At 53.1% G+C, this 13,023-nt stretch overlaps 1 protein-coding gene across 1 annotated transcript in view; it reads left to right on the top strand.

Moving 5' to 3' along the window:
- Positions 1–174: 174 nt before the first annotated feature.
- Positions 175–13,023, top strand: part of NOS1 (nitric oxide synthase 1) — a 115,125-nt gene continuing 102,276 nt past the window's right edge. Inside the window, exons 1-2 of the mRNA XM_047828819.1 lie at positions 175–304; positions 840–965. The gene's annotated coding sequence lies outside the window, so the exon portion shown is untranslated. The remainder of the gene's footprint in view (positions 305–839; positions 966–13,023) is intronic.

Genomic DNA, 13,023 nt, shown 5'->3' with positions numbered 1-13,023 from the left:
GGGTGTGGGCCCCAGAGAAGCTCCAAGAATAATTGTTCTCATGGTGACCATTTATGGAGAGCTTGCTCTGAGCTGACCCCTGGATGTGTCATAGCTGCTTGACTCCTACAGCAGTTGGGGAGAAGGGTGGCTTTACCGACATCCCCCCCCCCCGCCCCGTTTTAAACACCACGGGGGTCCTGTTGGAATCAGCTTAGAGTGAATGCCCAAGCAGCCTCAGAGAGGAAGAGACATCAGGGGGCACCACGCATGAGCAGCTTTCGGGGACCGCCACTCCACATAGTCCCGGGACGGCCACATGGCTGTGAGTCTCTGGTCCCAGCGCCAGTTGTTGAAGCCCTCCGGGGTCCATGCCCGGCACAAGCGAGGGGAGCCCCCCAGTGTCAGACACGCCCCCGCCATCCCGAAAGAAGGTCTCTGACTTAGTCACTCTCTTTCTCCACGAGGTGGGGGGGGGGGGGCAGGGAGGGCCCCACTTCGGGATCAGCGGGACGTGAGTTCTCATAGTTGCTTTTCCACCAATGAACTGGGTGACCTGGAGCAAGCCTCTGTGCCCCTCGGAACCTCTGCTTCTCCGCCCCCCTCCCCAAATGTACGATGGGACTAAGAAAAGGAATCATCTCTTAATTTTTATGATGAGCCCATGAGATCTACCTATAAAATGCTTGGTTCACGCTGACAGCCATTATTCTTTCTACTGTGAGGACTATATTGTCCGAGTCCCCTAAGCTGATGGCAATAAACACAGTAAAGGAAGGGGAGTCTCTGCCTAAACTCCGCCCCCCCCCCCTCATCTCTCTCTCCTTCTCTTTCTCTTTCTTTCTCTTTTGCTCTCATAGCCGCACGCAGGACCCCTCAGGACGACAAGCTCCCACCCTGGGCTCCAAGGCCCCGTCTCCCCACACTTCTGTCTGGAGAGCCACATTCGGGGGACTTTGCTGTCAATTGCACCAGGACACCTGGCGGTGAGGACAGACCTGAAGGAGCAGGGTTTCTGTCTCCCTCTCCCCAAACCCAGGCCACCTCTGCCTTTTGCAGACATAGCTCAGCCTGGGCCCTGACCCCACCATCTCGTGGCTGCCCATTCCCCACCAGCCACCCCTCTCCCCAGATCCGGGCAACTGGTTCTCCAGGAGAGGAGGTGCCCCGCCTTAGGCCTATTTTGGGCCCAACCCCGCACGCAGGCGAGGTAGCTGCTTTGAGCAGGTGAACGGCCAGCCCAGCGGAAAAGTGGCTTCCCTTCCCCTGGCTTCCTGATTTTCCCCAGTTGCCATGGTAATTGAGGGGAGCAGCATTCTGAGTCTGACACCACTGAGAGCCTGTGCTCAACTTTGAAATGGTTCAGGCCGGGGAAGCTGGAAGGACTCAGCTGCGGCCCCACGTCCCCGGGGTGCCCCATCCAACGTTTATGTCACTATTAGTCTCGGCATTGTTACTATCTTTTCTGGCTACTGTTTACTGAGCATTTACTATATGCCAGGCATTTTTGCCAAGAGCTTCACCAGCATCATCTCATCGTACACATGTTCCCGACGACCTCAGGCCCATTTCACCACTGGGGAAACCGAGGCTCTGGAACTTGGCCCATGTGGCACAGTCAGGAAGTGGCAGCAGAGCCCTGGGGCCCAGAGGGAATTTCTGGCGTCTTCTTTCCAGGACGAAGCAAACAGCTCCGTGTACCCGCCAGCTTACTCCTTATTCCTTCCTCCCCTCCTCATCCCCCCCATACCTCTCTTTCTGGCCCCAAAGTCACACCCCCCTCTCCGGAGCGTCATATGCAAGAGGATCTGAAAAGCATTTCTTAGTGACAAGGGGGGGGGGCGTTCTTCTTTGCCTCATCTCTGCAGAACTCAGAACCTGAAGAGGTTTGTTTCTCTCAGCAAGGCTGGTGGGGGAAGTCAGATCAAGCCACCTGGAGCCAGGTGGGGTGTGTGTGTGTGTGTGTGTGTGTGTGTGTGTGTGAAGTCTCCTCTCTTTCCTTGATTTGCTGTTTCCCCAAGAGTGTGTGAGCAGCAGTAACAGTGAAATGCAAAATCCTTTGCAATCTGCCCAGGAAAAGACAGCTTTTGAGACGGGTTTATATGGTTACCCATATGTTAGAGCCCCTAAGAAAGGGAGGAAAGCTTGGATCTCGATCTTCTCCTCCCCCAGCCCAGCCCAGCCCCGGCCCTCTCCCCACCTGCAGGCCCACTGGGCCACAGGTGAGCCAGGCCCCTCCCCAGCTGCCAGGCCTAAGTGCTGCTCCGGAGAAGACCAGAACAAGGCAACGTTTCCAGAACTGGCTGCTTCTGTCCCAGTCTGCCCACCCAAGAGCCAGGGCCGGAACCCAAGCTGCGACCTCCTGCGGGCTCCTGGGGGCTTCCGGCCACGCCCCGCGTGGGGGAACCGCGGGGCCCACTGTCCCGTTAAGGAATCCTATCCAACACTGATGCAGAGACCGAAAGAACCATCCCCGCCTCCCATGGGGCCTTGTCTGCCCCTGAGAGCTGCCCTGTGGCCACTGCATTCAGCCCCCTCCAGGCTCCCAGAAATCGTCGTGGTGTGTGTGTGTGTTTCCTGATAGGGGGAAAAAAATGGAAATTAGGTTATATAAAAGATGTATGCTTTGGAGCCCAGAGCGGCTCTTTTAATGAGGGTTGCGACGTCTCCCGCCCCACACCCATAAACCAGCCGGGTTGGACGTCACCGCTAATTCGTTTCAGCGATGATAGGATAAAGGAGGGACATTAAGAAATAAATTCCCCCTCACGACCCTCGCTGAGCTCACGGCTCAGTCCCTACATATTTATGCCGCGTTTCCAGCCGCTGGGCGAGGAGCCACTTAGCGCGGCGGCTCCTCCGAGGGGCGGCCAGGCGGCGAGCGGCAGCCGGGCGGCCGGGGTGAGCCAGGGGCGCACGCGGGGAAGCCCGCAGCCTCCGTCCCGAACTTGGGTTCGCTGGGGCGGAGGGAGGGGAGGGGACTCGGGAGGGGTGGGGGCTCGGCGAGAGGGGGCGGGGAGGGATCAGAGAGGCACAAAGCGGAGGGGAAGGGGGAGGGACGCGCGCGGCTCCCATCGGGAGGTGAGTGGGTGCCACTGGCGCCCTCCAGCCGCGCGGGGCGGCGGACCGGGAGGATTCGGAACCGCGAGCGCGGCGGCCGCGGGCGCCCGGGAGGAGGAGGTGGAGAAGGAGGAGGAGGAAGAGGAGGAGGAGAAGGGCAGGCAAGCGGACCCGCGGCCGGCCGGGCGGGCGGGCGGGCGGGCGCGCAGCGCGAAGAGGCAGCCTCGGCGCTGCCCGGCTCGGCAGCAGGTGAGTTCTCGGCCCAGCCGTCCCGCGTCCCCTCCCGGTGCCCTAGGGCTCCCCGCCCCGGCGCCAGCCCCGGGAGTGCACGGGAGGCGCGGGGTTTGCCGCGCGTCCCAACTTGGTTCGGGCGACCCTGTTTTCTCCTCCCAGCGGGCGGCCCCAGGCCGGGGGCGCCGGGCCGGGGGTCGACGCGCCCGCCGCGCTCCAACTTTGCAGGGACCCGCGTCCCTCTGGAGCCGCGCGCTCGGCTGCGAGCTGCGCGCCCGCGGTAATGGCGGACCCCTTGGCACCGCTCGCTGTCCCCGGCGGGCAGCCCGCGGCTGGGGGACGCCGCTCCCCGCGGATCGCTGCACCTGCCCGGCCTCAACTTTAAGCTTTGCTGCGCGCCCGGCCCTCCGGAGGTATGGCACCTGCGCGCCCGCGGTAATGGCGGACTCCGCATCGCTGGCCTCCTCCGGCGGGGGCCCGGAGGCTGGGAGGGCTCCGCTCTCGGGAAACGTCCCTCCTGCCTGGCTTCCAACTTTGCGAGGATCCTCGTCGCGCGCCCGCGGTCGTGGCGGGGCCGCCTGCACCTCTTACTTCTCCAGCCCGGGCGGGATTGGGGTGTAAGAGCGCCGGCTCCCAGAACCTAGGAAAGTTGTGCCTCTCGCTGGAAAAGAGGCTCTGGGGCTCCCGGCGCGCGCGTCCCCCGGACGGACGAGGGGCGCGCTCCGCGGTTGGGATTTGGGACCGGGCAGTGCACTGCGAGCAACGGCTTTGCTTCCAGGTGATCAAGGGTCAGGGCAGGGTCCCCGTGAGATCCAGCTTCCAGGACCACCCGAAGGTCCCTTGGGTCCGAGGGTCCCGACAGGGCTGTCTGGATTGCGCCCTAGAAACCCTGAGACCCTCGCCTCCATCCCGGGGTGGGGGACGGCACTGCGGCCGGAGCGCCCCGGGCTCTCTGCGGGCTGGAGACCGTGCTGCCTGCGGTGGGCACCCGGAGGGAAGAGGTGCGCGCTGACAAGGCATGGAGTGAGGACTGGGAGCTTCCGAGGGACACCCCTGGGCTCCAATCCTAGATTTACCTTTTACTGGGTGTATGGCCTCAGTTCTCTTGTCTTTAAAATTCCTTTCTCATGGGGCTGTGGTGAGGACGTTAAAAAAATTATGAATGTGAATAAAGTGCTCAGTGTTTCTGATAGTTTATTGTTATAACGCCCCTGGGCCAGATCCGGGAGACTCAGGGTCAGGTGTTTCCTGCCAGTAGGACCTACAGATCCGCCCCTCAAGGCCCCCAGGCTGGGGTCGGAGGCACTTACCTCTAGTGGAACCGGAGTAGTCCAGGAGAAGATGCATAGGGTTCTTCCTGGCAGATGAGATCCCATTCTAATTCCATAGTTTAGTTCAAACCGTGCACACAGACCCCAGAAGAATCTACAAGTGGCCAGTGATGGAGCACCCCCAAGGGGGTCCCTGAGCATAGATGTGGTGCTGGTGAGCCTGCCCAGGGCACATGGTCTGGCCTCCGGTGGCCCACGACCTTGACAGAGAGGAAAAAGGAACTAACCCCTCAAGCCAGCCCCCCTGAGGAAGGAGAAGAACCTTCTCCCTCTCTTCTACCCCTTTCTCTAATTGGGGTTGGGGCAAATGCTGCCGGTTCAGACTCAGGGAAGCACTGATCTTCCCCATTGTTATTTTGAACTTGAAGCCGGCAAGGGGCCTTTGTGCCCCAGCTGGCAGGGGTGGTGTCAATTCTTCTGTGCCCCCAGGCACCTCAGCAGACAGATCTGAGAAGCCTTGGCAAGAATCCTAAGGGAGACAGTCTAAGCCACCACTTTCACTACCACCGCCCCAGTCCTTACGAAGAATCCAATTTCCAGAACCCCTGAAAGAGTGCACGGCTTTGTGCCATCGCCAAGGGGAGGTCACATAATAAGGTAACCCTGGAATACCCCAGAATACTCCCCTGAACTCCCCCAGGTTACCAGTGCAGTGATCTGAATCCCATTTTGCAGATGCAAAAGCTGAGGCAGATTAAACTCAGCAACCTGCCCACAGTCGCCTAGGCGGTAAGTACACAGCTGGAGAATTGAGTCTCAGGTTTTAGCTCTTTAATTTGCGGGAGGGGGGCGCCCGCGTCTGGACACCTAACTGGTCTAACAAGTCCATGTGGGTGCCCTTGCGCCCACAGCCTCATTTCCTGATACATCTGCTCAGCAAGAGACTACCCCAGTGGTCAGGGGCACGACTGTGTCTCCAGAAACTGTAATTTCCCCAAAGTCCCTGACCACGTAGAGAAAGAGCTATCAGCATAGTAGAGAGATCTGGGTGAAGATCTTTGCTTGAGACCAAGCCACTTAACCTCTCTGAGATTCAGTTTCATTATCTGCAGAATGAGAACGTAACTCCCACAGGGTTGTGTTGTAGATTTTCTTCATAATGTATGTGAAAGGTGTTCTGGAAACAATAGGTTTATGCCAAGATTGGTGATTCCAGAGGAAGTCTTCTGTTGCACTCTTTGGGGCCAGTAGTGTGGCTGTGGTTTCCAGACCGGTCTGCCCTATGCTTTTCCTGTCCCTTCTTTATTTTCCCCAGATGGCCAACGCAAGCCGTCTAGGAGGCTGTCATCCACAGAGAAGGACCTTGCAGGAAAGGGTGAGAGTCTAGGAGTGGTGAAGCGGGGTGCCTTTCTTCCTGAGGGCCTCTACCTCTGAGGCCCGAGACCCTGTCCAAGGTACCAACCAGACAACTGTCCCAAAACTTTCCTACTGGTGGGGTGCCAGTTTCCTAGGACACAGGAAGACTTGGGGGGGGGGTCAGTTCACCAGGGTATTGTGAGAATGCACAGATCCGGCTGTGGTGCCTTCTTGGCTGTATGTTTTGGGGTGTCTTATGACAAGACTCAGTATATTGCCCATCATTCTGGTTCTGTGGGTCTGTGCGTGCCTTGGTAAGCTTTGGAACGTGGTTGAGAGCCATTGACAACAGTCTGTGCCCATTAGAACCAGGGCTTTTCCTAATTAGAAACTGGAATGCGCAGAAGTTGAATTTGGCATTTTAGGACCAGTTTTCACCTGGCCCGTTTGAACAAAGGGGCACACTTCCCATTACAGGTCATTGTGGGTTGTGTGTTTAACAACACAGTGGCTACAATGACTGTAGATATGACCGTTTTTATCATCCTCATACATGATAGCATTTCGACCTCACTAATCCAGCAGCTTCTGAACGGCAGCCCGGTAGACTGTCGCCATCAGAACCCAAAAGCACAGATGCCAGATTCTGACGCCCAGGTCTAACGAGTCCACGTTTCCGAGGGAGACCTGAAGTTTCTGTGTTTTTAACATGACTTCTGCAGCAGATTCTAATCCCCTCAGCTCTTGTCCACCACCTCATCTTCCAGAGGGGGAAACGAAACTCAGGAAAGGTATGTGACTTGCCAAAGGTCACACCGCACTGTATTGACAAACCTCTGTGTCTTGACCCTTTGCCAGTGCTCAATCTGATAGCATCATGTTTACTCCAGGATAGAGAAGCCCCATAGTTTCCGAACTTAAAGGAATTTGATTACGTCTCTCCCTCTCTCTCCGTCTCTCTCTGTAGCGCGCTCTCTCTCTCTCTCTCTCTCTCTCTCTCTCTCTCTCTCCCTCTCTCTCTGTAGCTCTCGCTCTCTCTCTCTCTCTCCCTCTCCCCCAGTTGTTGTCAGATTGTTCAGGAGAGACTGATCAGGACTCCTTCCAGTCTGACCTTGTGGTGCATCAGCCCTATGACCCTGTGTCTTGTTGGGCATTAGCTCCATTGGTGGACCCGTCTGTCCTTGCAGAGAGGATTTCATTTAAAAGTGATCTATTGGGTAAAATTTTAGGAGCCGAGTAATCACAGATGCTGATAAACCCTGTCTAACTACCATTGATTTCACCAAAACCATTGGTTGGAGCTCTTCGACAGCCGCGTCGGCCCCCGACCCAACCTTTCCAAGTCCTGCAGGTGTATATCACTCACAGGCCTGTTCCTATGAACAGCACCCAGCAATGCTGGAAGATTGAGTCTACTTGAATCTGTGAAAATAAAAATGATCGATCAACAGTAAAGGTCCCTAAGTCCCCCATAAAAGTGTAGCTAACAGGGTGCAGCAGGCATGGGTCTTGGCATAGGCGTGTTTCGTGACGATCGGCCGAAGATGAGTAGCAGTTATCCGTGGCTCTGCGGCAGACGCCAGCACATTTGTCAAATATGTGATGATGAGTGCTAAATGGCAGGCTCGGTGCCGGACCCCAAGGGCAGATGCTCAGATTAAGGTGGGGCGAGCTCCTCTCTGACGAAGCCTGTGGTCTGGTTGGGCAGTGGGCTCCAAACAAGCCTTGTGGCACGTGTGACGGTTCTGCGGGAGAGGCTGCAGTGAAATGTTGCAGCAGGCATCCCGGATGGACGACTGGGGGTATCCACGTAGGACTGCTCAGAGGAGGCAGCACCGGCCTTACTGATTCGTAGCATCCTGCCAGTGACAGGGTCTCCGGTGCCAAACTGGGTCAAGTGCAGCCAGGTTGAAAGGCAGAGACCACACGGAACATCGAGAAGGGATGTCATCTGGGGAGGCACCTGACACCAGGCCCTAGCACCTGTGGATTCTGTGACTCGGGGTGAGTGAGTTAACCTCTCTGAACCTCAGGTATGTCATCCATAAAATGGGGGTTAGGGCTAGCGCATGGAGCTGTTAGGAAGATTCAGTGAGATAGTATATGTGGAACTCTGGGACGGGAAACAGCATCAGGCCCGTGTTAGTGATCAGAATAAAGCAAAGAAATGGAAACAAGAGAGACCCCTTTAGTTGGCCCTCTGATGTGGACCATGCCTGTTCTCGCTCAGCACCGATTTTCTCATCTGTGAAATGATGTTTAGCATTCAAGGGCAATGCCATTCGGAAACCTGCAGGAATGTTCTGGCTGCCTGCTACGGGCTTTGCATTTTGGTCTGGTCTGGTTTAGTTTTCTTTTCTTTGCACCTTTAGGTCAGAAACCCCACCATTAAATATTGTTTATGTCACTTGCGTGGCCCTTGAAGACATTTTCCATTTACAACCCCTCAAAGACCTTTTCCACTTTAACGTTCTGGGGCTCGCCGGAGACCAACATTTGCCCAATTCTCGTCTGTCAGTGGCATTCGTGATTTCTGCTGACAGTTCCTGAAGGAAGACCGGTCTGTTAGCACTAGAAACACAGGGGCCCTTGGCAGGGGTGAAGTTCTCATTTCCAGCCTGGGCAACGTTTTCTCTTTCCTCACCTCTGATTTGTGATGTTCTGCCCCCGACCATCATAAGGTCACCTCTTGTCAGTTGGGGTTCCCAGAAAACACAGGTCTTCTTTGTTTGTTTGTTTGTTTGTTTGTTGGCCACTCAAGCTGCTTTAGGCATCTTGACTAAAGGCACCTAAAAGAAATTCCACAGATTATCAGGGGTATCCCAAAAAGTGTCTCGGCTTCTGCTGGGAAACTTGGCCCACCGGTGTTAAATAATACTCTGGAATGCCCTCCTTATTCAAAACTTGACAGCTACATCATTACCATGGGGATTTAAATGGTGGGCCTTTCTGGAACCTGTTTCCAGGTTGAAATGAAGAAGGGCACATGGCAACTTCAGATGCTGTGGATGACCAGTCAGTGCTTCTGAGTTAAAGGACTTCTTGTCATGAACAAGAGTCTGGGCAGCCTTTCTTCATCTAGCAAATGAGCCCCAAGCTCCCAGCTCTGTGACAGAGCCCCGCAGGAGAGGCTGGGGCGTAAAGAAACAGAAGACGTTCTCCCCACCCTCAAGGGGCTCGGGTGTCCAAGAAAGCGACCAACTTGCCCATAACTAGAATGCAGTGGGGCACATTATGTGGGCCGTCCATCGCCTTGGGTCATTAAAACAGCCGTGTGGATTTCATTGTGCTGTATTTCATCCCAGGAATTGTAAGCCTAAAAATGTAACCTAGGGGGATAAATCAAAATACCACCTGATAATAACTGACATATTTTGGGCATGTTTCTTTTTTTTTTTTTTCCTTTGGATTTTGAGGCAGTCTCTTAGCTGTGACTGTTCAATATCCAATAAGGAAAATGAAAACAATTACGTTCATGTAACCAGAATGCAGGTAATGAAAATAGTCAATAACATCTATGTGCTAGTTCATTAAGATAAGTCTTAGCTGGAAAAACCTTCATCTGTCATTTCTTTCCGAGTATCACTGTAGTCGCTGAAATAAAATCCTTTTATTTCTCGCCAGGCAGGGCATAAAATAATGAGACAGGATGGATGTTTGGGGTTGATATTTTTATTGGTTTTGATTATTTTTTTTAACAAGCATGCAAAACTCCTACGTGTAGGTAAATATTTCCTTAACTGCTGTCTTCAATGCACAGGATTTCTTGGGGGTACCTCCTTCAAGGCTTGCCTTCCGAAATTACACATTTCTTTCCGACTCTCCTGCCTAATGATGGCTTCTTGGGCTTTTGCCGGGGGGGGGGGGGGGGGGGGATTTGCATTTCAGAAATAACAAGAAGTCATTGAAAGGCACATTTTGTGTTCAAGATGGGTGATTACACGGGATGAAATCATGTGGAGATTCTGTCTTGAGGAGGGGCTCTTTTTAAAAAACAGTATGGTATAATTAGACTTGGAGGGTTTTTTTTTTTTTTTTGTCTGGTTCCAAACGGGTGTCTAAGTCAAGCATTGTGCTTTGTGCACTTGATCTTGCGACTCTGATGACGAGAACCAGCCCCCATGAAGCCAACAGTCTGCCTGCTCAGGAACCACTTGACAGCCTGTTTCCATGTTGCGATTGGCTTCTGTCCCCTGAGCGGTAGGGATTAGATTTAATACTCCAGTTGCCATTGTTTAAAATGTGACCTTAACTGAATATTTGGGAACCTTTTGCAAGTACAGGTAATTTTCTTAGGTGTTATAACAGCACTGTGCACCTTGTGAGACACTGTCTTTGAGATATGTGTGCTTAAGAGTTAGGGGCTGAAGCTTCATGACATTTGCAACTTATTTTCAGATGGGTCGGGAAAGATAGATGCAGACCGAAGATAATAGGGTAGGTGGATAGATGAAGTCAGCGAGAGCTGATAGATGGATGGGTAGGTGGGTAGATGGACAGATGGACAGACAGGTACAAGCAGGGCAAATATAGCAAATGGTAAGAGTCGTCCAATCTGGTTAGAGGTTCATAATTGCTATTGTACTATTCTTTTCAATTCTCTGTGTTTAAATATTTCATAATGAGAAGTGGGGTGGCAAGAATAGCTTTAGGCTTTCCTCTGTGTTGAATTTTCCCAAGTTTCTTGCAAGAATAACATTCGGCTTCTCGTCTCTGCCCCCCCCCCCCACACACACGCGTACGCACACATGCACACACATATACACACGCTCACGAGCACCGCTTTTCCTGGAAGAAATAGTCCTGCAGTTTAGCAGAATGTCACTGTTTTTCATGGCAGCCTTTCTTTACATTTTCCCCCCAGCATTTTAATTAGGGCTATGAGTCACTGTGCTTTATGAAGGCTGGTGACAATGTCATTTACGGCTGTTTAGCATCCCAATCGAGCCCTCTTCTGAGGCGCTCATTACATCAGGGGCATTGAGCAGTGAGCAGACACTTCTCTCTGTCAGCAGCAAAACAGGTTCTGGGCCTCTTGAGGAATTCAGAAACAAGGTGGAGGTTCGTCTCTGGAATATCTTCCCAAGTTGCCTTTTCTACTGCGAGGCTTGATAGCCCGGGTGTGGTTTGAGTGCGTTTCAGCTCCAAAAGGTGATCCAATATTGAGGATTTGACATCCTTCTTGGAGACAGCAGGCTCTTCTCCCAGGCACAGGGGTCTGACTTGCCCTGACATTGGCTTTTAGATGTATGAGACCCCTCTGGATATGAGGTGATGGCAGGAGGCAGGATTCTGGAGCCCATCCAAGCCAGATTCGAATCCAGCCACTGCCACTTACTCATCCTGTAACCTTGGGCAGGTTATTGAATCTCTCTCTAAACCTCATTTTCCTCTTCTGTAAGCATGGGGATGATTCTACCTCACTGGGTTATTGGGACCGTTAAATACTCAGTGCCTATTGGGTGTTCCGTGCATTTATTCGTAAGGATGAGGATCACCATTAAGGTAATCCAGTGTAGACATGCTACACCCTTGACCATTGCGGTTGCTTCTGGTACTCCTCATCCCTAGACCCTGGTCAAGGTTTCTCAGCCAGGGTCCAACCAGGAAACAGAAGACACCTGTAGCTGTGATACTTTGATTCCAAGATAATGTAACAAAAGTATTATTTAAGAATGCAATTTAAGATGCCAGCAAGGGAGAGTGAAGCATTCAAGGACCAGCAACTGGGCCAGTGATGACCACCCCAGGCCCAGTGGAGCAGGGGGAGGGAGCACGTTACCGAAACCTTTGGGCCATGGAATGGGGTGTGGGGAGCTCTCAGAAGAAGCTGTGCTCAGAGAGGAATGTAGACCTCTCGAGACCACAGCACTGAGATGGCATGGATCCCCCTCTCCCTCCTCCCCATCTCCCTTTTCTCCCATTGGCCAAACCCAATCAGAAGCCAGAGGACAAGGATCCTGTTGATATCCATAGAGGTCAGCCTCCTCCCGGGGCCCAGATAAGTTAGGAGAAGGATGGAGAATAGATCTGGGGCCAAACGATAGAGAACAACCATCGCTGCACAGACAGAGAAAAGAGGAAGACCTTGTTGATTATCAGGAAGAAAGCCAACCCCAACTCGGCATCTTGGGGCAGAAACATGCTTCCCTCATCTGGGATGAGCTGGAGTGTCTCCAGTTTTCTGTAGGATCCCCATGAAATTCTCAAAATGGATCCGGCATTTACTTCCATTGCAAGCACCAAAATACATCCCAAGGTGCTTTGAGGAAATGGGGAGTGGGCATTATAAAGTCCAATCCATTTCAAGGCATCATGACTTAAGCAGCAAATTGTAGGGTAGCATCTTGGGTAAATAAAGCATGCAGTCTTCTGAGGAGGTAAGGCTTATTGGAGAGGCTGCTGAAATAGGCTTGGTGTTCAGTCAACAAGCAACCAGTTGGATGTCTACTCCATGATGCTCTGAGCACATAGCTGGAGGCGATGGCCAGGTATGACGTACCTGCCAGGTACTCATGTTGTGAAGCAGGAGTTCTTAGATGCCTTCGAAGCAAGGCATTCTAGTGGTGGCGTCCCAGGGACCCTGAAATTTTGTTGCTGACCTTCGAAGAGCTGTAGATCAAACATGGAGGAACTTCTTGGCCAAAGCCCCGTGATGATGTAGAAAGAATCACAGAGTAGGAGCCGGGGCACCGGTGGGGGTCCAGCAATGATGTCAGCACAGGCCAGCATTCTTCGCACACATGCCGAGGGCCGGGTGCTGTGCTAAGCGCTGGGCTCGCAGAAACAGAACTTTTCCAAGTGGTAAATTATGGTAAAATTCACATAACATAAACGTATCATTTTAAACCGTATGATTTAGTGGTATTTGCATACATCCTCAGTGGTTTACAACCATCAATTCTGTCCCGCTCCAAAACATTTCCCCACCCCAGTGGGAAACCTTATCCCCACTAAAACTTGGAAACAAGCGTTCCGACAAAAACCTGTACATGAACGCTCAGAACAACACCATTCGTGATAGTCAGTAGGTGGAAACAACCCAAATGTCCATCAACAGGTAAACCAAAGGTGGTGTGTCCATACAATGGAGTAATATCCAGCCATAAAAAGGAATGAATTACTG

The sequence above is a fragment of the Prionailurus viverrinus genome, chromosome D3 (genome assembly GCF_022837055.1).
Source record: "Prionailurus viverrinus isolate Anna chromosome D3, UM_Priviv_1.0, whole genome shotgun sequence".
Lineage (NCBI taxonomy): Eukaryota > Metazoa > Chordata > Mammalia > Carnivora > Felidae > Prionailurus > Prionailurus viverrinus.
The sequence above is the reverse complement of the archived record's forward strand: the minus strand, read 5'-3'. Positions and strand labels throughout refer to the sequence as shown.